Source organism: Triturus cristatus, chromosome 4_2 (genome assembly GCF_964204655.1).
Source record: "Triturus cristatus chromosome 4_2, aTriCri1.1, whole genome shotgun sequence".
Classification (NCBI taxonomy): domain Eukaryota; kingdom Metazoa; phylum Chordata; class Amphibia; order Caudata; family Salamandridae; genus Triturus; species Triturus cristatus.
Window position 1 is genome coordinate 268,300,611 of NC_140586.1, and position 26,524 is coordinate 268,327,134.

Below are 26,524 nucleotides of genomic sequence, written 5' to 3' on the forward strand. Positions count from 1 at the left end.
GGAACACAATGGGGTGGACATGTGTCCGTGACCAAGTGATGGCACCACATTCTGGTCCGTGCACTGATGACGGTCCAGTCCAGTTACTGCCTGCCATCACAACTTGAAAGGCGGCTGGGGAGAGCTGAAACACCACTCGTGAAATGGGCATGGTCTGAGGCAGAGGTAAGAGTGCCGAGGCTAGACGGCTCAAAATGCAACGGCCACGCCTCCTCCTGCTGACCCGCTTCCACTAGCTCCTGAGGTGCGGTGAGGTCGGCCCGGAGGCAGGGAGAGCAGAGCAGCAAGAGGGGCAATCTAGACACTGAACACTTGCACTCCCATCACGATACAGAACTTAGGATGGCGCACGTCACATGACAATCCAGGATGCACATTTATACAGCCCAATCTTGTAATAAAATGTGTGATAAATATTTTTAATGCGGTGATGCTGGCACTTGGCAGCGCTGATATACGTACGCCCACTGCGACTCCTTGTCATGGCCCACAGTAGGCTGCACTGCGCACCTCACCTGCAATCTAGATAGTGATCACATCTTTCTCACATTCCATTTATAACCGTCCTGTAAAGATGCAGCTGCGTGCAAGCACCGAGAACTTCCAAAAAGTGTGCGACTCCTGTGCAGGAGGTGCATGCTCACGCCCTAGTGCGGTGTGCGAGAAGGACCCTTTGCAGTGTTTCTCACTAATGGCGCAAACTGCGTGTCTGTTCCTGTGACAAACGCAACCAAGCAACGCACAGCCGTAATACATCGCAATTAAAGGTCCATTCTGCAATCCAGCGCTCTTTGCTGGCCTCTGCTGGTGGACTCTTACCTCGCCTTATGGACTCACAGGCCCTAGTCACATGGAAGACGCGCACTGTCCACCTAAAACGATTTGTCACCTTTTTTTCAGTGTTCTAAAATATGGAGTGATAAATAAGTGTCCTTTAATAAACTTGCGTTATTTTCATGCGTGAGCCTTGTGGAATAAGCATGATACATGGCTATTTTCAGTTGGGTCACGTGTGCTCCTCCTAGGGAAGACATATATACACTCTAAACTTCAGATTACAGACAAGGGCCAATTTAAGCCACGCCTTTTAGTTGTGATATAGAAGGGGAGAGCACGGGAGAGAACAGTCGAGGGCGTCGAGGAAGAGAAAGCAGAAGAGAAACAGACTGAAAGAGAGGTGGGGCGAGTGAGGAAGAGAGACAGCGAAGGAGAGGGGGCGATAAGTGAAATGGGAGACAGAAGGGGAAGTCGGCTACTAAAGAGAGAGAAGTCAGTAAAGAGAGGGAGACGTGGCAAAGAGGGTCAACAGGAGGAAAGGAGAGCAACGAGGTGGGGGATATTAAAACACGAGAGGTACGTAGAAGGTACGAGAATGTACAAAATAGACGCACATCACGCAGAAGAGTAAGAAGTAGGTAGGGAGAGAGAGTGGAGGGAATACAAACTGGAGAATAAAGTTATTGATACTGAGAAAGAGACGCTGGAGAGAGGAGAGAGAGGCGGCGAGTTGCAGAATGCACCTTGAGGTACTTCCAAGAAGCATGCCTAACGTCTCAGTATCTCTTGGCTGGATCGCAGAGCAGGGGCTGCGGGTGTGGGGCTGCAGGGAGGGGGCAGGGAGCTGGGCTGGGGGTGGCCGGTGCTGCAGGGAGGGGGAATTGGTCTCACTCGTTCTCCAAGCGCGGCGGCAGCGTGACAGTTCTGACTCCTTGCCAGCCACTTAGGTTACTTCCAAGCTCACCCATTCCCAGCACATTTCAGCACCGCTCAGCCGCAAGACTGACTGCTCTGCAAAGGAAAACAGAGAGCACATGTGGAGAAAATTACCAAGACGGCTGGTAGCCATCGAATCTTCTCTCGTTTACCGCCTGACCCTTCGATGCCATGACTTGGAAGGGCTGCTGGAAACTCTCTGGAACCGTGTTCAAGAAATGAAACATAATAATTAACAAGATGGCTTACCTTACTCGTGCACAACAGCAAGAAGATCCTCACGGCCAGACGATCGATAAAAAATGGCGGATGGGAGCTTCCAAACTTTTTCGGATTCGGGGGCGTGTTCCTGCTGTTCTAAAAGGGCGTGGCTAAAAAGTGGAAAGAACAGCAAGGAACACGCCCCCGAATCTGAAAAAGACGGAGCCTATTTGGAGGGACGGCTCTCTCCTCCAATGGCTGGCCTCAGTTTAGGAAGCCAGCCAATGGAGGAGAAGCAAAAAGAGAGGCGGGCTAAATAGCCACTCTAGAAAACATTAAATCTTCCGACTTCCGGTTCTGCCTTCGGCAGACCGGTAGTCCTCGACCTAAAAAGTACAAATGATGAAGGAATTAAAAGAGGATAGTTATTGAAAGAAAAAAGAACTACAGAGGGTTGTTTGGGTACGAGTAGGCAGATGGAAAGTAAGAAAAGCAAGCTAGATTCGTCCCTCCTCAGATGTTGCTTCCCTGTGTGCAGATTCTACCCAACCGCGATGCCCGCTCGCTCTTTGCAGTGCAAGCGCGTCCAGCGGTAAAAGTTACTTTGGGAGGGAGGGGGACAGCCAACACCGAGACCCATTTTTTGTGCGTGAAAAAGGCCGCTTTATTGAAAACATGTGCATATCACAATGTTCAACCTAGGCCATTGCCTTACAAACTAAAACCTCACTATACATCAAATAAACTGCTCCTCCATTGTTTCCACCCCCCACCCCGACGATCCCCACATAAAATCCCCCACCCTACCGATAACATAACATTCCATAACATTCCATAACAATCCTATTCCACAGTATTGCAGTTCCAAACTCCTGCCATCTAATAAAACCTACAACCCTATCTGTCCTTCTGCAACCGTAACTACCTTACCTCTATTGTAAACTTATCTTACCTGGCTAACCTTTCCCTGGCCCTGCCCCCAAAACTTCCCAAAATGTAACTCCAAACTTCTGCCAATCTGGCCAACTTTAGAACAACCCCGCCACCTAGGAAAAAGAGGGAGCAAAGGTGTGCAGCCGCCCCCCCCTTTTTTCTGCCCCCCCTGCCCTACTAGGAGTATTATAGCGGTTATGTGCCTTCCAACCCCTATCCAAACATCTGTAATCTTTAATAACTCCCTGTCCCATGCCCCACGTGACAAGCATACCCACTTCTCTCTTGAAAGTCCCCCGAGTCAACTGAATCTTCCCCTGTGCAACAACCCTCAAACTCCGCAATAACGTACCCTTTCAGTGTTCCTCCTACTCCGCTGCATGTGAATCTACAAAATGTCGTGGCACTTACCAGCCACCAACATACCATACAGTATACGTAGTTCCTTCCACCGCCAGTTCCTCCAGCCTTTCAACAAAATCTTGAAGAAAACTTTATTAAACCAAACTTGCTCCAAAAGCAGAATCGCTCCCGACCTGGGCCCACTTCACGAAATAACGCCCCAGTATCCATACAATCCCGGCCATGGCGAGGGGGCCCACGCCATAACCTGAAATAGAAAACTATGTGAGCAGACAAAACAAACATAACCGTGCTGTAGACCTCCTGTAGCGCAGCTAGCAGAACTCTTGTCCCCATTTGACAACATCTTTGTTCCCCCTCCCGCATGCTACCCCCCCTGGTTTCCCCTTATGGTCACCCGAGAAGCCATGGTCTCCATCCCATCAACACCCCCCCCTGTCATCCCCTCAAGTCCGTCCTGCCTCCGCTACTGCACACCCATCAGCAAACGAATCTCCCTCACGCAGACTTGACCCTTCAAGGCGCAAAACTCCCGCCGTGCCGGGCCCATTGGTTGACCCCTGTTAAAGGCCCTCCATACCCCTAATGAACTCTTTGAACTGTCCAGTGCTGCCTGGCTTTCCATGGAGCTTGAGGTGCCGTCATAGACGAAGTCATCCAGGTAATATAGTGCCACCGGTGACTCGTGTGCCTGGAAACTAACTACCGGAAGAATGATTTGGAAGAATTTCGAGGGATGCGCCCAACATAAAACGCCCATCAATAATGCTTTGCCCACGTACCATTCACTACCGAAATGGATGCCCAGGACGTCCTATCCTCCAGGTGGGCTAGAAGCCTTCGGAAAGCTGACATTATGTCGCATCCTCTCATGTCCAAGTTGCGCCCGTGGTCGCTAACCAGTGACATGGCCATGTCAACCAGCTAATCAGCCACCACGCTCACAGTGCCGTCGCTGAATCGGTCACCTGGAAGAATGATTCAGAAGAAATTCGCGGGATGCGCCGGACATAAGCTGCCCATCGACAATGCTTTGCCCACATACCATTCATTTCTAAATGGATGCCCATGGAGGTCCCCATCCTCCAGGTGAGCTGGAAGCCTTCGGAAAGCTGACTGTATGTCCATCCTATCCTGTTCAAGTTGCGCCCGTGGTCACTTACCCGTGACACGGCCACATCAACCGACTACTACGACGCCCGTGGTCACTCCCAGTGACTTGGCCACGTCATGCAAACCTAGCACCCTTCTTTGACCTATTTATCGTTCGTACCTCAGAGGAGTCCCTGCTGTCCGAAACTGTCTGTTGGGCCACCCCGGGCCTCTCAGACCCAAAGAAAACTGAACATAAATCTGCCTGTAGTGCCCACGCAGCCTTCTGGTTTGTTCCAACCGTCTAAGAGGGCCCCCAGAATTTTACCACACTAATTAGCGTACAAGCCTTTAGGCCCCGCCCCTCTAGCCCCCCCCCCGCCAGACTGCTGCTGCTGCACCCCTGCCTAAAAACCCCCTTGTTGCCACTGCTGTTCCCCTGCCTGTGGTCCCGCTCCCCAAAGCAATTCACCAAGGCGTGTCTGCCTCCACATTTCGAGCAGTCATGCCGGAACTTATAAAAATCCCTAGTGCACAGTCCCTTATTGAACTCCCAGCAGGCTCCCACTGAGCCCGCCTGCACCCTGCCTGTACTACCCACCCCTCTCCAAGTGGGCTGCCCTTGAGAAGGCCGATAAATGAGCGGGAGCCCGCTGGCCATGAATACCGTCTTCCCCACCCTGGCAGACCCCATCGTGTGTTGCCACAGGTCAATATCCAACTCCCACCATTTTGCTTCCGTATCCCCTGCCATACGAGCTCTAAACTCTTCGTCGTACTGGGCCCAAGAGTAACCCTTCCCCGTGACCTGGACCTTCCTAATGACGTCCATATACTTGAAGAGGGCCACGCACCTCTCCGGGTATTTCTCGCAGTACACGCTGGCATATATTAGAAACGCTGTCGTCCAGTTTTCTATAGTGAGAGGCACCCTTGGCCGCTTTGCCAATTCATATTCTTCCTCCTTTGACCCTTCTTTAGCTCGCACCTCCCTGTGCAGCAGCTTGAGCATTTCCACATACTCTCCCTTCCATATACGCTCCTTAGTGGCTAACATCAGGTGCGCGCCCAACGGCTTTGTCACTCCCATATAGGGTAGCTTCTTAATTTTCAACTCCTTACTCTCCAACTTTCCGCCTGATTCGCCTGTCACCACTGTCCCAACGTCACCTGCCGCCGTCTTGTCTGTGTCCTCCGTGCGTATTCCCAATCCACCACGTATTTACCTCTGCTTAACCTCCCCCCACCCCTTTTTCCCCTCCCGTCCCCACTGAAACCATCACAGGTCTCATCCCTCCGTCATTCGTTTTACCAGGTTCTAATGAAGGCGCCCTTCTCGCTGCAGCCCACCTTGCCACAGGAGCCGCTGCCAACCCCGCTGTCCGAAACGTGGGCTCCGCCTTGCGCCGTGACATCTGCTATAAACATTATTCGCCCCCCACACCTTTGTCGTCGCTTTCCATCAATTCACCCTCCTCAAGACTATCCCCCTCATAGGCTCTGACTGCCCTCTCCTCCGGTTCCTGCTAAGAAATTCATGGCTGGTCCTGCGTCCTCGATGTCCCGTGCCCCATTGAGAGCCCTCGGGTGTTGGGGCCAGCGAGACCGTTCGGGGCCTACTTATGCTGGCCGCGACAGGCTCCCCTGCCGGCGCGGGGTATGTCACGCAAGGCTCCACCCTCCCTTCACCTTGGCGCCTATGAGCCGTGCCCAGCTCTGCCAAGTCTGGAACCCGCCGCTGCTCCCCCGCCTGGAACAAAATTGAATGGTCTGGTGTGCTGGGTCTAAATTCCCTGTCCTTCCCCCACCCCCATCCTAGTCTCATCTACACCCAGAGTAGCAGCTGCCAAATGGCGCCCCACTCCATAGAGGTCCCCTGCAACCCCTCCAAACCCGTCCCCCTCCTTGCCGTCTCTCCATTCCAACTGCCCCTGACTCCTGCACCAGCCCGACCTCACCCCTGAAGACCAGAGGCCCACACTCCTCCTAAGCCCCACCCCCACACCTGGCCCCACGCCTGCCTGGTCCTCCCCCCTAGCTGCCAAACCCAGTGACTCCCCCGTGCACCATATAGGCGTTGATTTGCTCCCTCCGAGACACGCCCGCACTTACTCCTGCCATGATGTAAAAATATCCAGGCCCCCCAGTCCCTACCTCCCCCTTCCGACCTCATCTCCTCCCAGACGTTGACCTCCTCCTTGCACCTGAGCCCACCTCCCTCCTCCCATATCTCCCCACTGCCCCCAAGGAACCCTCAAACTCTCTCTCCACCGCGTCCTGCTTTAATTCCCCCCTGGCTTGAATAGTACCCCTCTGAGAACCCCCCACAGCCCCCCTCCACACTCCCCAACCAGAACCTTTGTTTCCCCACCACACGGCAGGCACCCCAGTCCTCTTTCCCCCTTCCCTGCTCCGCAAAACAGGCCTGGTGCCCCCATCCCCACCTACCCCCATCCTATCTCGTGCAATCCCATTCCGAGCCCGGGCCGGGGAAACAAGCTGCTTAGTCCTCCTGTGGGCTCTGCCCACCTCTAGTCCCGCCGGGGCCTCCACAGCTACAAGAGGCTCCGGCGCATTCCTCCCTATCGGGCCGCCGCAGAACCATTCCTTCCCACCGGGGCCGCTCTCATGGTATCAGAGCGGCCCGCACCTCCACCGAACCAGCCGGGGAGACGCACAGTGCGCTCTGCCGGCGAGCCCCGCCCCTACCCGCCTTCACCGCCGCCTCGCCAGTTACCCGAGGCTGCGGCTCTGTGCGCACACCCCGGGCCCGGGTCACTTACCGGCCCCTTCTTCACCCTCTTGGGGGTGAGCAGGCCGCGACGGCGGTCGCCATCCCTGGGACGTGCGCCTCGCCGGGCGCGCCCCTACCGACTCCACAGGCCGAATCAACTCGAGCCGGCCGGCCTCACCAAGCAGCCGGACCGCCTCCACCACTCTCCAGTCCTCACCAGACATTCTAAATCGGCCCACCACTCACTAAAAACTGCACAAAAAGGCTACACAAAATCTAATTACAGCTACCCTCCCAGCCACCAGGTCACCAAACCTAAAATGGTGGCTGAGAGAGGGGTGGCAAACCCCATATAGCCTTTGGGCTATAAAGTCAGTTGGGCTACATTTTGGCTATACCCACAGAGCCCAAAATATTTAACCAAAAAATGGCCGCTGCCGGCCGCCCCTCCCCCTCAAAAACTGCCGGGGAGGCAGACCTCGCGGGCTCGGGTGCCCCCCAAATCCCCCTTCGGTCAAAGTCAAGTCAGGGCAGCACATACTGTACGCACCGCAGAGAATGGGCTGCTGTCTGCCAGGGACAAGCGAATCGGGAACTCCAGCCCAGAGACATCTGTCAAGGCGAGTTACACAGCACAGGAAATATCCCTTCACATCAGCAGCGGCCGCGTCACGTGCTTTCCAAGTTTTATAACTTTACTTCATTTCTTAGCCCCAGACAAAAGGCATTGCCAGAGGCGAAAAGTAACCCACACGCTCCCTGGCAAGCCCGGGTGACGGCAATGTGTGGCACTGCCTCCCTTCCCCCGCACCCTGGCACTGCTGTCTGTGAGAGCCGGGCACGGGGGTAGGACGGATGATCGATCGGAACTCGGGTACCTGCCAGTCCGGGATATGGTGCCAGCCTCCCCTCTTATGGGAATGATATCCTCGGTAGGGCGACAAGTGAGGCCGTGTAAACACAACGTGATTCGGCTGCCGCGAGGGAGCGGGGTCACCAGGGCGCATGTTTACTACTGCAGAGTAAGGGGCAGATTTACGAGCCCCTTGCACCACTTTTGCGTCATTTTTAACATGGGAAAAGTGACGCAAAAGTGGCGCAAGGGGCTTGTAAATCTGCCCCTAAATATGCGCCCTGCGGCTGCGACGAAAGCAAACACAGCGCTTAGATTAAGTTTCTCTCATTATTCGTCACTTCTGCAAAAAAAAAAATAGGGTATTAAGCTACAGAAGGACGATTTCCTCAGGGTGAGATTGTGTAACCGCATGCAAAAATAAACCACCCGTTAACCCTGAGAAACACTAGCCGTCCATATGTCACCAACACTCTGCACCTAAGAGACAACACTTCACAAAGTTCACACAGGCTACAGCAATCACATAAACCGTGCACACTTCCACCATTTTCACCAACCCATTCATGGAGCCTACCCAACCTTCCTATTTCCTTGGTTGGTGTCCCATTGAAGTCCCCTACAGGTCAAAAATCCATGCCTGGCTTGTGGACATATGTGTTGATTTTTTTTACCAAGGATGCGTCAGACTCAACAGAACCTAGAAAGACACATTTCCTGATGCAGCTTGTCCCAGAAGCAGCTGTCCTCAGCTGCCACAAGACACCACTGCCACCAGACACAGCACACTCTAAACACAGCTACCTTCCACATAGTGTTGTGTCTTGCTTGGTGGTGGTACTCTTTTAACAGTAGGATCACACATCCCATGAGCTTGTTCACACAGGAGGGCAGGACTGCGTCAGGGGTCAATAAATATCAACAGCTTCAGGGCCTGGGGCATCATCGTGCAAGGTATCATACAGTGATAGTCACCTGTTCAGACATCACACTACAACAACACTGCACTGCAGCACCCAACCCTCTCCCCCTCCGCTGGCCACAATGTCATAACACACAATTACATCTGTACCTACCTACCTCCCGACTCGGCTACACCTAGACACAACCAACTCCAAAAACAACACATTCCAGACCTAGGCAGCTCAAGGCCCAGATGCACCCAGATAAATCCAGACTAGGGGAACTACAGCCCCAGTTAAATCCAAACCCTGGCAACTCTGACAAGAAGTAGATGACTTTGACACATACAACCCCAGAGTCAATTACCTCCACATCCAGCTATCTCCTCGCCTTTTCCTGTCTTACTTACTCAAGTAAAATCTGCCTGGTCTAACTGCATAAAGCAAGACCCCCTCCTTGACACAAGCTGCAGTTAAAGAGAGCTCCCACACTTTCTGTGGGATATGGTACATTTAGATCATGCAATGCTAAGATCAAGCATTCATCTCTAGAGTAGGACCAAAACAACCTGCAATACAACACCCACCACATGCCACCAAAAAGCGGATCACATCATCAATTAACGCTGTAAGGATGAATTTGCACTCCTTACTGAACATTCTAAGCAATTCTGAAGAGTCACACAGAGAAGAAAGCTGTGCTCAGGTGACATTTACACACGTTGTATACATTGCTATTTGTTTGTTTTGCCACCTGGAGCAACAGCACAATTTTTGCCCTTTTCCCTCCGTAGGGAGCGGAGTGTGGTGTTCTCCTCAGCTGAAAGGCTCGCCTACCTCTTTGCCGAGTTTCCTGTGACTCTCCAGCATTGCCTCTCTATGAAATGATTTCACTTAGATCAAGCAATTCTCAGATCAAGCATGTATCTCTAATGTAAGACCAAAACAACGTACACGAAAACACCACAACATGCTAACAAACTGAGGATCACATCCTCCGCTGCTCCAGTCTGTGTGAAATAAAGAAGCAGGGGAACAATCAAACAGGGTGCTGGAATTTACAGAGGCAGATACAGTGATGCTATCCTGAAATACATGGATAGGCCGTGTTTTAACAGTTAGAACATAAGCATTTTTGACAAGGCATCATTTAAGACCAAGCAGTCCATGTGTTGCCCATATTAACCCTGCAAAATATGAGAGTCCGACAATCACGGAGTGCCCAGTGTGCACCTGCAACAAGTCTATGGAACTTGAGTTTACTCAGGATTCTACAGCAGTCAGTGTCAGCTAATATGAATACACTTCAGTCAGTATAGTTTTCAGACTAGTTGTCTTGGAATTAAATGTCACTTGAGTGGATGTAGCTACTGCTGTAAGGATGATTTCCACTCCCAACTGAACATTCTCAGTAATTCTTATGAGATGAATGAACAAAGGGGCCGCACCCCCCCTCCCTCTCGCGGGCCGGTATGGACCAATTGGGGGCAGCGGCCCATCGGTGGCCGTGCATTTCGATTTTCGCAGGTAAGTTTCCCGCCGATGGCAACGATTGGTTGCCTGGGAGAGGCAACGGGGGCTACCGAGGCAGCTCGCAGGGGTGGCAGGACAGCTTAAAAGGCGGTAGATCTGCCAAGTAGTCACGTTGCTGCCTGCCTGCCCCTGAGGATTGCCGGAACATGCTGCCCCTGGACTCCAGACGATTCTTCTTTTCAAATATTATTTTGTATAATTTTGTTATGGCAACAGTTAATTTTTTATGTCGTGTTTATGAGGTTTAATAGATACGGCCAGAGAATAGTTACATTCTCTAACGCAAATATAGTGGTCTGTTGTGGTTTCATATGAAAAGTACAGCTGTGATTATGTTCTGGGGAAAGGAATCTCGATCTTCCTTCTTACAGCAGACTGGTCTCATGACGGTCCCTCACCTATAGAGAAGAGGGCTGGGCTCGGGTGACATTTCACACATTTTGCAAACATTACTAATTGTTTGTTTTGCCACCTGGTGCAACAGCCCCATTTTTGCACTTTTGCTCTCAGTAGGGAGCTGAGTATGATTTTTACTTCAGCTGAAAAGCTCGCCTACCCCTTTGCTGAGTTTCTGGAGACTCTCCAGCGTTGTCTCCATGGTTCCCTTCAGTTCCTTGACTGGCAGCGGTTGGGAAGACATACCTTTCAGGACTGGCTTAGATACTTTAGTTCGCAGCCCTATAGGAAGTTACTAACATGATGCTCTTGGGGTGCATCCTTAACATGCTAAGGACACAACAACTAAGGCTAGGTACAACCATCATGTACCCGACACAAGCATACAATACCAAAAAGAGCTGTATGTGCTCAGGTACACCATCATATAGCGAATAGACAGTTTCAGCCTCAGACACAACCTTCAATGCCCAGCCACAGTCTCAAATGCGCAGGCACAACAATCATATATAGACATGGCCATCATGTATGTACATGTACACACTCCTTAGCTAAGTATAGCCGCATATTATCAACACAGTTATTTGAAATAGAGTATAATGTCTATTGTAGTCCCTTCAAACCCAGGTAACTTTGCACATATACAGACATATGCAAAGCATATAAGGGTTATACAAAGATAATGCAATTTATGCCCAGGAACTACCTCAAATGCCTAAGCACAGTCTTCTATTCATAGTGGAAGATCAGATACCTAGGTATAGCCTCATTCACCCACGTTTCTCCTTCTGTTCCCAAGCAGTGCCTATGGACCCTGAGCAGTCGGGCATGCCAGTACGCGAGGCAATGACATGCAAAGGAGAGCTCAGTATAGCTCTGTCACCATAATTTCCACCTTTCCTACTCTAACTTGGGTACCATTACTGAGACTGAGAGCCACTCCAGTGCATCCCATGGTGGAAGGGTAGCAGGTTCTGCAGTACCAGGGAAAGAGGAACTCTCATTAATAGGGCTGTTCTTGCTTTGGTGCAGCATAAGTACAAAAGAAGAAGCTTAAACTGTTGAGGCCTTCCATCTTATCTGTGCTTCACGGTCTCCTAATGGTGGCAGAGTTAGGCTCATCTTTGCCTCACTTTTACTCCCTTTGCCACTGTGTGGTGAGGTGATAGAGAGGAAATGTTTTCACTCTTGTCCTCACCCCACTTACTCTGGGGTAAATAGGATGAAGCTAAGGAGCTAGAAAAGGGGAAGAGTTGGGTTTTGTTTATCTCTTGTTCCCATAGCAACCTCATTGTTTATGCTGATGGGCTGGGGGCAAGGAGGATGAAAATACAGAAAGTAAACACGGGTCTAGGAGAGACCTGTTTGGGTTCTTCCCTTCCACTGTCGTTGCTATCTGTAAATCCAGAGTTAAGAGTTGCATTCTCTGGAGACCTCCAAATTGCATCCCTGCAACAATCTTCTACCACAGGGAGACATGCTACCAACGGCTTTGCTGGAAAGTGTGATGCTCTTCACTGGTAGAAACGTACCATCCTTGGACTTGAATGCAGAGCAGAGAAATCCAGCCTCTTCCGTCACTCTCTCCGCCAGGGACTTTTTTCCCAGCCCAAAGTCTCTCAGAGTGGAGAGTGAGAACCTTCTAACATCCTTCCATGACTGACCATATCTTGCTAGCACCACTCCTGTAGAATTAAAACAAAACAAAATACTCAGCATACGAGCAGTTATATGAAATAAAAGAAAACATGCATGAGAAAAGTATGGAAACATACATATGTAAATCTTATTTATTCCCTAAAATGCAAGTTAGGGTCATAATGGACAAAATGAGGCACTGACAAAGCAATCGCATGTAATGTGTGTCAACGGAGATGGGCAAAGATTTAAAAGGCTTGAAAAAGAGCAGAAGTAGTGTACTTACATTAAAAAAAGAAAACAAATGGAGCCTAACAAATTACTATTTTGTGGGTGTGATTTCATTGTTAGATAAAGCACTGAACAAAGAGGATTATTCTGAAAATCCTAGGTACTGTTATCAATCCACTTCCCCCAAAAACAGGATATGCATATTGAAATTCAGGTGTGATCACGATGGAACAAAATGTATTTCACCTACCTTTTCTGGCAACTAATAACCCTGAATCGTGGCTAGGAAGGGCCCTTATGATTTTAGAACTTCTGGGCATATTTATTAAAGATAAGCGTCACCCTTGCACCATGCAACGGTGCGAACCAGAGACACAACTCTTACGTTTGATATATCAAGCCACGCAAGGCCACCTTGTTGGCCTGCACAGCTTGACAAATCTACAGAGCACAGCACATCGCAAATTGCTGTGCTGTGTTACCCTGCCCCAGGGAGGCATTCCGCAACACACACAGAAAGAAGAAAGTGTCTCAGGGACTGTTTTCCTGCAGGAAGGTGTCCCTTCCTGCACAAAAACAATCCTGATTACAAAGAAGGCACCCTTTCACTATGGTGCAAGGTTACCTGCTTTGACAGTAGGCAGCATGTTGTGAGCCAGCACTTGGAAATGACACGAATGGGCCGTAAATAGTCAAGTAGGGTGCATTCCTGCCCTTTTCCTTTCATGCAGCGCAGGAAGGGAACGTGCTGTACTGCGTGTTGTCTTTATACATATGCCCCATTATGTTTAATCAAAGTTGCATGCATTTGTAAATCTATACGAAAAATTTCTTGTGGTGCTTTCTTTGTGCCAGTGGTTGCAGGTGACAACCCCTGCACTAATTTTTGGGGAGAACTTATTAAGTGACTGTGGTGTTCGACAACCACAGCATTTGGCAGCCACACTGGCCTTCTGATAAATTGGAAATGTGAACCCTAGGGGCCCGATAATGATGCCGGACAGACCTGAGTCAGTCCAACATCGTTTGGGTACTGAGACCGACCGACCTCCTGTCAGCGGTCCCAAACCAGCAATTAGGATGCGAACGAACACTGTTCGGTTGTACTCCTATTCTTTACAATGGGAGCATGCATTACAACCGGAATGCGTGCTCTCAGTGTAAAGGGAAGAGATGCAATTCATCCCTGCACCCCATGGCAGGCACATTAAGGGGCCTGCCACGGTCACGGGGTGCAGGGATTCACCATCCAGAGGCCTTGCCCCCATGGGGGGTCCTGCTGGGGGCCCCAAAGTCGACTTCCTACAGCCTTTCTATGTTGGAAAGGCAAGCACAGGAAGGCTGTTGGAATCCGACATTGTAATCCCTCTGGCGGAAAAAGCCACCCTTGGGATTACAGTAGGATTTCCGAATGGCAGATAGGCCCTCCGAGCTTGTCTGAAGCCATTCAGAAATCCGGTTTGCATTCATTTCTGATCAACTCCATCCAAATGGGTCAGTCGGAAATTAATCTGAAATGAATCTGAACAGGAAATCACAATGCCGTAGGAACAGCTCTGACCGAGGGTCGGAGCCGTTTCCTATGGCATCGTAATCAGGCCCTAGGTTGTATTACCGTCTAAAAAAATAAGCATTAACCTCTTCACTCTAAAATTAAGGATAACTGTTTTAGTTGAACCTGAAAAACTGCCTTGTTTCACTCTGACAAACCCCGAAAGGAATTACAAATATGTTAGGGATCTTCCTGACAGGTCGCTTGCGTTTTTTTTCCGTTAAACATTTATTTTTTATCATGTTAACTTCATTTTGCTCCAAAGGCAATATTTCAAGCGAAGGAGCCAGGAGTAAACCGCAAGCAATATATCATGCAATAAAATTCCGAAGTCCATTTTGATGAAAATAACTACAACTAACTTCAGTATGTAGGAGCGCATGTTGAAAAGAATAAATCATGACCAGCAGCAACCCTAGACGGTGTAAAAAGAAATAGGCAAAATTACAGGAATTAAAATATTAACCAAAAAAACTATTGTAGCCAAAATCATATGTACCTTTGGGAAGTAGATAACCACACTGAGGCGGTTATTGTGAAAGGCAACATCGACTATGGCTCACAGCAAAAATGATAAATTCCGCTGAATGCATCGTATAACCAGTTGTTACTTTGAGCCTGTGGTTGCCGTGGGGGCAGCAGCAGTTATTTGTGTGGTCTAGGAACTCAATTATCCTCATCAGTTTGAGTCTTAGCCGCTCCTAGAGCACGGAAGCTGTGAGGATTTGGGTTTATTTTATGGTATAGCTGTGTGGCCTTACTGTGTAATACACTCGCAGAAACTGTCCTGGGTCCAGTCAGGCTTATTTGCACAACCCTAAGCTCAACCATGGTGGTTCACCTGCCATGGAAAGGCTGGCGGGGATTGACTTTGGGGGCCCATAGTGGCCCCCCTTGCACCCGGGCTCATTTAGGGGTTGAGGGCACCATTAGCCTGCACCATGTGGCAGGCACCGCATGGTGCCTGCCACGTATTGCAGGGAAATGTAAAAAGTGCATTTATAACATTGCGGCGTGTGCTGCAACCAGCAGCACCCGCCGTAATATCAAGTATGGCACTAGCAGCCACCTTGGTGGCGGCTGCATCATAATACCACCTGTGGGACCGCTGCCTTGCAGGCGGGTGGTCCCACTCCCCAAGACGATGGCGGACGGACTTCGTAATCAGCCCCTTAAATATAATTAGGGCTCCCACTTTTATGGTATTTATTTTTGGAACATTTCCATCTGTATTTATCCATATTTATTTTTTAGCCATCTTATTGGTATTTATTCATATTTATTTTGTGTATTGAGGTTAAATGGAGCTGTAAAATGCCATATGTCCATGTTTATTCAACTCTTGAATGTGCACTCATAAATGGATGCCTATCACGATTTTGCAAATTAAGCAGCAACGTATAATAAAGCACTAAACCCACAGGTACAAATTAGTGTCATACTACAAACATATGTTAACATATGCCCATATTTAAGGAAATCGCATCATGTTTTTTAACTCTCCATGCTGTCTATTTTCTCAGCTGTTGCCTGGAAATCATTAAAGACAGTATGAGAGTCTTTCACAATAAGCACCATTTTCAGTTTTTTTCCATTCTTTAAAACAAATACAGATAGGAAACACATTGTTTTCTGTCTGTATTTATCTGTAAAAATCGATAAAAACGGAAAACCGGAAGCCTTAATTATAATTAGTTAATACTTAATATTTTGCAGTTAATCGATTATTAGTCATGTTAATTGTATAATAATGTTTTTAATTAAGTTCTAGTTGTGGGTTGTGTGTTATGTAGGGTATAGGTTGGAAAGTTAATTAATTATAATTAATAATTATTTTTAATTAGTATTAATCATTTAATTGGTGATTAATTATTATAATTGCATTATTCTTTTTTTCTAATTAGATTTCAGGTGCGGGTAATGTATTTTGTAGGGGTATCGGGTAGGAGGTAAATTAATTATAAATGATCATTAATTATAATTTAATATATTTTAATTATTTAATTGATAATTAAATATTTAATTGTATACTTATTTGTTTATATTAATTATGTGTTAGGTGTGGGTTGTGTGTTTTGTAGCGGTATAAGGTGGGAAGTAAATTAAATATAATTAATTATCAATGAATAATTATCATGTTCTTGATAATTAATTATGTTAATTGTACAATTAGTTTTAAAAAAATGTTTTAAGTGTAGGTTGAGTGTTTTGTAGGGGTATACGGTAGGAAGTAAATTATTTATAATGTATTAATTATTAATTGTTAATTAATCATAATTAATAGATAATTAATTAGGGTACTTGTATAATAAATGTTTTTTTAAATTAAGTTTTAGGTGTGAGTAGAGTGTTTTGTAGAGATATTGGGTGGGAAGTAACTAAATTAGATCTATTTAATAATTGTATTTTTGTTAATAATTAAATTTTAAATTATATTAATCATTTAAATGATACTTCTGTAAATTGTGAAATATATTATATGGTTTTATTATTTTGGTTTGTTGTTTTGTATGTGTAAAGAGTGTGTAGGGAATCATTTATACAAATTAATAAATTTAATTTATAATATTTATATAAATATGAATAATTATGTTAAATATGTGAATACAATATTATTCAAATTATAAATTAGGTGTGAGTTGTTCAACGTGTAGGAATAGATGGTGGGATTCATATTTAACAATTATTAATGCATAATTAGATTGTTTTTCATTATTTTATTTTTCCCATTTCAATAACACAAATCAAATGAATCATAAAAAAAAATAGAACAAAAATGAAATCAATTTCTATACAATAAAAAAAACCAACAAAAAAGATCCGAATCATCATACAATAAAACAATACGAATAGTGTGGAATCATAGTCATCAGGTGCGTTCCTTCCAAGTACAGTTTAAATGATACTCCACCATGACAACAGGTCTCTGCAGATATTCATATCTTACAATATTTGTCTGTACAGTATGTGCTGTTTCCGTAATACAGTAAGGTCAGTCTTCCAATATCATCGTTACATTGAGCAGCAACATCACTTTTTGTGGTCGACTTATGCATACCAGCACCAGGTACTTCAGTTATGTCTGTTGTGTCTGCGGGTCTTCCTCCGTTAATGGAGGTGTTCCTGTATGTTCTGGAGTCTCAATGTAAGTGGTATATAGGCTCTAAAAGTTCTTAAGGCGATTATTAGGGAGGAGGAGCTCGCAATAGGGCTCTGTTTGCTTGTTGCAATATAACATATCCCGGGACGATTGTTTTAGTTTGGGGGGGGGGGTCCTCTGGACCAATGTATCACCAATACTCGTTTGGCGACTAAGAGTGCCATGTCTACCAAGCGCTGAATGGGTTTCGGTATCTTTTTAGAATAACCCAGAAGCGCTAGTAGTGAGTCTGGGGTAAGGTCTACTTGCGTTATCGCCTCGAGTTCTGCAAAGATCTGTGTCCAGTAGCTTGCTATCGGTGGGCAGAGCCATGCTAGATGCAGGAAATCAGCTTGCAGAGCACTACAGCGATCGCAGTCAGGCACATCTCGGAGCCCATATTTGTGAAGGCATGTTGGGGTATAGTAAATGCGGTTCAATATTTTAAACTGTATGAGCCCATGACGCCCATTGAGCGAGACACGTTTTGTCGCCTCACAGCAGTATCTCCACATGGCGTCGTCTATGTCCAGTTCCAAGTCCACTTGCCATTCTAGCCGGGCCTTATTGTGGCGATCTCTATATAGCTCCTGTGTCTGGAAGTATATCCTTGTAACTATGTGCTTAGGGGATGTTGCCTTAATCAATGCAGAAAATGAGGGCACTTCCGGAGGTTCCAGCATTTCGTCGCCTAGCATCTGTCTGGGGGCACTCCGGGCTCTAAAATAGTGGTATGTGGTTAAGGGCGTGGGTCTCGGCTCCCTCCCTAGGTGGTCTGCCCCTTCCCTGCCCCTCCATCACTGAAAAAATCTCTTATCCTGTTCAGTCCTAAAGTGTGTAGTGCTGTTAGTACCTCCGGGGAAGTTAAAGTTGGCAGCCATTCGCACCAGGTTATGGGTGTATTAGGTGAGTATAGTATAGTTGCCGCTTGCCTATTGATAAGATTATGCCATGCATGAACCGTGGCATTGACCGAGTCCAGAATGGTGGTATTTCTACTGGGCGGACGATGTAGAGCGGTTGCCAAATGTGCTGGAGCTTGTGTGATACGTTCAATGTGTAGATGCAGTAGGGGGTTTGCTGATCCAGCCAAAAATAGGCATGTGAGGCTTGCGCTACCCGATAATATAGTCCCAGATCTGGAGTACCCAATCCACCCATCGAATAAGGTAGGGCCATAGGTTTCCAACTAGCGCGGGGCTGTTTACCAGCCCAGGCCAATTTAATTAACAATGACCGAAGACGTTTGAAAAATTGGACCAACAGGACCATGGGTATGTTAATAAAGAGGAAAAGAAAGCGGGGCAAGACCACTATTTTCATTACCGATATTCTACCTAATAAGGAAAGGGGGAGCCGAATCTAGCGCACAATGTCATCTTCTAATCTAGCAACAGCGCGGCCATAGTTCTCACGGAAAACTAGATCGAAGTCTGTATGTATTTGTATCCCCTAGAATCGCACCGGTTCCTTGGACCACTGTAACAGGAAATCTAATTCCTCAGGGGTGGTCGCCGGAGTTAGGGGGAATATCACTGATTTGGTCCAATTTATCTTAAGGCCCGATAGTTCACCGAAGCGTACTACTTCACTCAGCACAGGAGACACGTTAGTGGCCGGGTCCCTAATGTACAGGAGAGTATCATCTGCGTATGTGGACACAATGAGGTTGTAAACTGGGGATCGTATCCCCCTATGACTATGGTACTCTCGTAGTGAGCATGTTAATGTTTCGGCTACTAGCACATACAGCAGTGGTGATAGGAGGCAGCCCTGTCTGGTGCCCCCGGATATTCCTAGGGGGTAGTGACCACGTCTCCCACCTTTACTCTAGCTGTGGGGTTCGAATAGAGTGTGCTGATTAGGCTTGGATAAACACTGCCCAATCCGATTCGTTCCAAAGTCAGCTTCATGAACTTCCATTCCACCAAGTCAAATGCTTTTTCAGCATCTAGAAAAATCGCAGCTGCTTTCATGGTAGGGGCAGTATGCTGTATGGCACCAAATATAGTGCGGAGATTAAGTGTAGCCAGCCTATTTGCTAGGACCTTGGCAAATATCTTTGTGTCGACATTTAAGAGGGAGAGCGGCGATAGGAGGAACAGCTGTTTGGGGGCTTGCCAGGTTGCAGTATTACCACCAGAAGTGCCTCCCTCATTATAGGCGGCATCGTTCCCACCTCTGCCATTTCCTCAAACAGAGTCAGCATGTGGGGTGTCAGTAGGTCCTGGAACGTCTTACAAAATCCCACTGTGAGTCCATCGGGGCCCGGTGCACTACCTGTACGCATCATAGACATAGCTACTTTAATTTCCCACGCCTCAAGCAGGCGCATTAGGTATTCCCTATGGTTATCTAGTAGCCAGGGCAGCTTTATATATTCCAAATATTCCAGAATATCAGGTGGTGTGGTATTAGACCTAGATTGATAAAGTGTCGCGTAATATTCCCTGAAGCATCCCGCCACCTCTTCAGTATCTGTCAGCACCTCCCCGTCCTCAGTCACCAAATCTATGGGATGTGAGGTCACTCTTGGGCCTTTCATAAGATTAGCTAGGGCGGCGCCTGGACGCTTTCCCTCTCTATGTACCCTGGCTATTGCATATTTACCCAGGAGTTTCACTTCCCTATCCGCTTTAGTGTGGTATTCTTCGAGTGTGGCTTTCAGTGTGGCCTGTAGTGTGGGATCGTCATTGGTCAGTGTCGCTCTTTCCAGGTCAGTTATCGTTTGTTTTAAGCACTTCAACCGGTCTCTAATCGATTTGAGCACACCAGAGTGCTTGGAAATCGCGACGCCCTTACATATACCTTAAGCGTCTCCCTGATCGTGGTAAAGTGTGGAACAGACCCAATGTTCGTCTCAAAAAAGGTTTCCATAGCCTCCAGCATCTCAGCCCTAAATAGCTCATACAATAGTTCATAGGAAGGAAATCGCCAGGTAAACAGGGGTGGCCTTTTGGCAGGGGTGATCAAAGCCAGGAGAACGGGGAATGGTTAGAATAGGTTCGGGGGAATACCTCACATTCTCTAAGAGAGCTTTGTAGCGATCTTGATAGGAACCAATAGTCTATTCTGGTGTGGAGATTATGGGGTGCAGAGTAATTAGTGAAGCCCCCTGCAAGTGGAGAGCGAAGAGCGAAATCGCCATCCATCAAGCATGTTTAATCCTGTAAGGGCGTCTAAGATGGTCTCTGCTGACTGTGAGCGGCGTCTTGGCGGAGCACCAGAGCAATCGAGGTCAGGGTGGAGTGTGCAGTTAAAATCCCCCCCCCCATATCTGTGGTGCGTCATGTAACTGTCTAGCTTTAGTCAGGAGTTTGGAATAAAATTGTGGGCAATAATAATTAGATCCATACACATTAATCAATAAATCGTCTGCGCCTTGCCCCCTGCATCTAGACACCACTTACCGACCATTAGTGTCAGTATGTAATTCTTCAAAAGTGTAAGTCTGGATGTGGGATTGATCGAAGTCATAACCCCGCTAGCATGCGAAGTGAACCCTGCTGCATGAATCGTGCCCCTTATTCTGCTCCTGAAGTGTGCGAAAGCTGATACTGGGAGGTGTGTCTCCTGTAGGAGTTCCACATCTATACTGTGTCATTGTAGATAGGACACAACTTTCCTGATCTTACATTGGTCATTGAGACCCCTAACGTTGCACATCAAGAGCCGCAGTTTAGTGCTCATCGGTTATTATATTGCAAAAGTATTTGCTAATACGGTTACCCAGGTTGGCACGTCCGAGTCTGTTTGCTATGTGACAGATATGTGATGCGTTCTTTGTGACATGTGGAGGATATCATCACATCAGCGATCATCAATTGCATGTAGATACTCAGATAGGTAAAACGAAAAATGGAAAGAAACATCTGATGCAAAAATACAAATTACACACATTCAACCCCACCACCCTCCACCCACACCATGCCAAACCCAACTGGGCATTGTGAAGTGTCTCCGCCCCCCTCCCCAATTGAAAACCATCCCTGTGAGCAGCTATGCAGTGTGTAACATGTAGGGGCGGATGTTACCTTAGCACCTCTATGAAACCTTCAGCAATTCCACACATATAGAACGAAATAATGGCATGTCAACTAACCATTCTGAAACATCGAATTAACCGTAGCACATATATGTCTTACAACGGGGCCCTCCACGTTCCTTTACATTAACTGACATTTGTATCAAGTATTACAAATCTGTTCTGCTTTACTTGCGGTTCGTGATAGTGGGCGTAGTCCTCCATACTTCGCACAGCAGCAGGTCAACAGTGACGGAGGTGAAGAGCGTCATGGCGCCTATTGCACCAGGTGTCCATTATGGTGTGAATGAAACTGTGCAAGGAAGTTTGTAGCGCCCAATAGGATAAGCTAGCGTCCGATAACTTAGTCATTGTTCTCTAGAGGGCTTCCTCCGGGTTCCGCCTCCATCGTTACAGCACCGTCCTGTTTCAATCCCTTCTCTCCTTTTTGAGTAGATCCTTCAGTGCTTTTTGCAACAGCTTCGGATCTGTGAAGACACACGCGGAGCCATTCATGTTGACCTTTAGCTTGAAAGGTATGCGATGTTGTGATCCCGGAGTTGACGTTTAACCCCTTCGATGCTCATGACGGAGCGGTTCCGTCATGAGCATCGGTTGGGCTGTGCTCATGACGGAACCGCTCTGTCATGAGCACAGCCCCGGGGGAAGCGCTGGCGCCCCCCCCTGGGGGCTCGATTTTCACACCAATTGGGGGGTTGGCAGCAGAAGAGTTTCCGCTGCCACCCCCGAGCCCCCCCACGCTTCCTGATGACGTCAGCGCGCACAGCGCGCGCCAATGTCTTCAGGAAGCGTTGGACGCGCTGGAATTCATTTCTTCCAGCGCGTCCAACGGAGCAGGTAGGTGTTTGGCTCCGGTGTGGCGGGGGGGGGGGCGGAATTGGGAGGCCTTGAGGCATCGGGGAGAGGAAAGAGTATTTCCTCTCCCCTGATGTCTCAATGCTGGCCATTCCTGTCCCACGATCGCGCACAGCTTCGCGATCGTGGAGCAGGGATGCCCCACTAGACACCAGGGATGTCTTTTTCTTCATGTAGGAAGCGACCCCTTGGGCAAGGGTCGCTTCCTTGGGGGCATAATGTACAGTAAGACTTTTCTGCCCCCCCCCCGGGGGCAGATCGGTCGACTTTCGGTCCGTTTCTGCCCCCAGGGGGGGCAGAAATGCCCACTAGACACCAGGGATGTGTTTTTTTGAGTAAAGGAAGCAACCCCTTGGGCAAGGGTCGCTTCCTGGGGGCCCAAATATTTTTCAAGAGTTTTCTGCCCCCCCCCCCCCCCCCCCCCTAGGGGCAGATTGGTTTTTTATGTAGCCGTTTATGGCCCCGGGGGGGGGGGGGGGCAGAAAAGCCCACTAGACACCAGGGAAGTAGTGTAAATAAAAATGGAAATGACCCCTTTGGCAAGTGTCGCTTTCAGGGTGCAATTTTTATAATATGTATTTGGCCCACCCGCCCCGGGACAGAGTAGCCTTTTTTTTTTCCTGCTGTTTTCTGCCCCACCTAGCACACAACCCGATTGACCATTTGGGTAGTAACATAGCATGTTATAATGTTTATTGGCATATTTTTTGTGAATTGCAATAGTAATGTTTTTTTTTTAACTTTTTTGTTCTAGGTGAAGGCTTTTGCTCTTTTCAGTTTGCCGTGTTGTTACTGGTGGTTCTGCTGTTTGTGTAGTTTGGTAAGAGACTTTTTTTGTACAATGTAAATGTGTTTGGTGTAATAATAGCAGTATGTTTGTTTTTTGAGTGTCAAAAACTTTTTGCATTGGTGCTCGATGTGTATTTTGTTGTCTTGTGAGTAATTTGTTTTTATTTCTTCTTTCTAGTTGGATATCGTTGGTTTTTGCTGTGTCACTGCAGAGTTGGTTTCTGGTGAGTGCAGCTGTCTCTTGTAATTGAATTGTATAGTTTTTGAGTACATTGATCTTTGTGATAAAGGTACACATTTCTTTACTTACTTGGTTTGCACATTGTTGGTTGTTGTTGACTTGTTTGTGCAGTCTATCTTAGTAAGTATAATGGCTAGCCGCAGGATTACTGCTCAGCAGGTTGTTGGTTTGCTGTTTGAGTCTTCCTCTGACCATGGTTCAGAGACTGACTCTGCATCTGAGGGAGAGGAGGCAGGGGACGATTCTGGCAGTGAGTTTTCTCTCCGTATGGAGTCATCAGATGATGAAGATACTCTTAGTGCGGATGAAGTGCCTGTGTTAGAGGAGGAGACTGATGTGCCGATAGTGCGGCAAGAGGCATCTGGGCTGCAGCCTGGGGCTGCAAGGCTCCCCGTTGGTGTAGTGCGGCAAGAGGCTTCTGGGCTGCAGCATGCGGCTGCAAGGCTTCCCGTTGGTGTTGTGCGGCAAGAGGCATCTGGGCTGCAGCCTGGGGCTGCAAGGCTCCCCGTTGGTGTAGTGCGGCAAGAGGCATCTGGGCTGCAGGCTGGGGCTGCAAGGCTTCCCTTTGAAAGTGATGACCTCTGGGTTGCCCCTGGCATGGTGCAGCCGGCATTGCCAGAGTTTACTGGTGTTCCAGGGTCTAGAGTGAATACTGAAAACTTTTTGCCGGTAATTTTTTTTCAGGTATTTATGGACGATGTGTTTTTGGCAGAGATTGTTGAGCAGACTAATTTGTATGCCGAACAGTTTTTGAGGGACAACAGTGCCAGTCTTAAGCCACACTCTAGAGCTACCCGGTGGACTCCCACAAATGTTGAAGAGATGAAGAAGTTCTTGGGTTTAACTTTTTTGACGGGCTTGCTAAGGAAGCCATCAATGTCTTCATATTGGTCTAGCAGTCCCTTGATGGCAACGTCTATTTTTCCGGCAGTCATGAGTCGTGACAGGTATTTGCTTCTGCTTCGGATGATGCATTTTGTTGATCATGGTTTAGCGTTGCCACGAGATCACCCTGAGTGTGACCGTCTTTTTAAGATTAGGCCTGTCCTTGATCACTTTGTTGATCGATTTTCTGAGATTTATGCCCCTGGGAAAGAAATTGCAGTGGATGAGTCTTTGGTGTTGTTCAAGGGCCGCTTGGTTTTTAGGCAATACATTCCTAGTAAGAGGGCATGCTATGGAATAAAGCTGTATATGCTGTGTGACAGTAGGACTGGATATGTCTCTAATTTCAGGTTGTACACCGGTAAGGAATCTAGGATTAACCTCCCTGGTTGTCCGTCCTCTTTTGGAGTGACTGAGAAAATTGTTTGGGAACTTGGTAGAGGATTTTTTAACAAAGGCCACCATTTATATGTAGATAACTTCTACACTGGTGTGCGGTTGTTCAGGGAATTGGCCAAAGTGGACACTGTTGCTTGTGGCACAATCCGCTCTAACCGTAAAGGTTTCCCGAAATAATTTGTTTGTCAAAAGCTTGCGCGGGGACAGTGCAGTGCATTGCGTTGCCAGGAGCTTCTTGCTGTGAAGTTTTCAGAAAGGAGAGATGTCTACATGCTGACTACCATCCATGATGAAAGCACTGCACTTGTGACTGTTTGGGGTCAGGTCGCTGAAGCGCGCAAACCTGTGTGCATTTTAGACTATAATAGGCACATGGGTGGTGTTGACAGAGTAGATCAGAGGTTGGAACCTTACACTGCTCTTCGTAAGGCTTACATTTGGTACAAGAAGTTGGCTATCCATCTTTTCCACTTGGCAATGTTTAATGCTTTTGTTGTGTTCCAGGATTCTTGCCCTGAGTCAAAGATGACTTTTGCTAAGTTTCAGGAGTCTGTAATAGGCAGCCTTGTTGTAGTGGAACAGGCAAGTGTTCCTAGAGTTGGAGTGGTGGAGGATGTTGCTAGATTGAAAGATCGCCACTTTCCAGATCACATTCCTGCCACACCCTCAAAAGATTTTCCCAGTAGGAGATGTAGAGTCTGTTGGCGAAGAGGTACGCGGAAGGAGAGTCGTATGTACTGCCCCGACTGTCCTTCTCAACCTGCACTGTGTGTCCCTGCTTGTTTTAGAGCGTACCACACGCGAAAGAATTTTTGGGAGCATTCATGAGTGGTAAAGTGAACTGCCTGATCTGTATTCTTTGGATAATTTGATTCTGTTTCAAGGTTGGTGTTAGTGCAATGTATTTAGCTGCTGATTTTCTGTTAGAAATTTGTATCTATTTGCAATTTGTTTGTGTTTTTATTTTTTTCTAAAAAAATCCTAAATGTGATGGCGGTGTGTGTAGGCTTGCGCTTGGCTGTTGGTGTGTGTTGACTGGCACTTGGTTGGTGGTGTGCGTGGAATGGTGCTTGGCTGGCGGTGTGCGTGGACTGGCGGTGTGCATGGACTGGCGGTGTGCGTGGACTGGTGCGTGGCTGGTGGTGTGCGTGGACTGGAGCTTGGCTGGCGGTGTGTGTGGAATGGTGCTTGGCTGGCGGTGTGCGTGGACTGGTACTTGGCTGGCGGTGTGCGTGGACTGGTGGTGTGTGCGGACTGGTGCTTGGCTGGTGGTGTCCGTGGACTGGAGCTTGGCTGGCGGTGTGTGTGGATTGGCGATTGGCTGCCGTTGTGCCTGGACTGGCGATTGGCTGGCGGTGTGCCTGGACTGGCGCTTGGCTTGCGGTGTGCGTGGACTGGTGTTTGGCTAGCGGTGTGCGTGGACTGGCGCTCTGCTAGTGGTGTGTGTGGACTGGCGCTCGGCTGGCTGTGTGTGAGTAGTGACTTTCTGCTGGTCACTGCACACACTGCTAGCTGAGTGCCACTCCACGCAATCCATCAGCCTGTGTAGTTGCTGTGTCTGGATTGTGGGCGTGTGAAAGTGATGGGCCCTTGAATGGCGCTGTGTGCTGGTGTGAGTTTTGTTATGTGATGGGCCCGCGGCTGGCAGTGTGAATGGTTTTGTATGTCTCACACGTATGAAAGGTGTATGAATGGCCTGTAAAGAGGTTGGTGCCTTGTCGTGGCTTTACAGCTCACGAGCTGTGAGTCAATGGTTCAGTTTCTCGCCCTTTCAATTATTACCAGTGCATTTCCTTTTTGTGAAATCACTTGCTAATACAATTGTATCTACTGAACCATCACTCACCCTCGTGCCAAATCCAACCAGTATGTGTGTGTGCTTGCGGATTAGATGGCTGTGCAGTAATATTTGTCTTTCTGAAGCAGGGTGTACCTTGTCCCTTTTTGTGAATTTTGTAATGTGTTGCTTTTGTGACTGGTGGTGCGAATGGTCTTGTTTGTATCACGTATGAAAGGTGTGTGAATGGCCT

At 47.9% G+C, this 26,524-nt stretch overlaps 1 pseudogene across 1 annotated transcript in view; it reads right to left on the reverse strand.

Moving 5' to 3' along the window:
• Positions 1-26,524, reverse strand: part of LOC146833609 (cytochrome P450 2D4-like) — a 225,532-nt pseudogene that overhangs the window by 73,368 nt on the left and 125,640 nt on the right. The window contains exon 3 of the transcript XR_014960603.1: positions 12,253-12,405. The product of XR_014960603.1 is annotated as a cytochrome P450 2D4-like (transcript). The remainder of the gene's footprint in view (positions 1-12,252; positions 12,406-26,524) is intronic.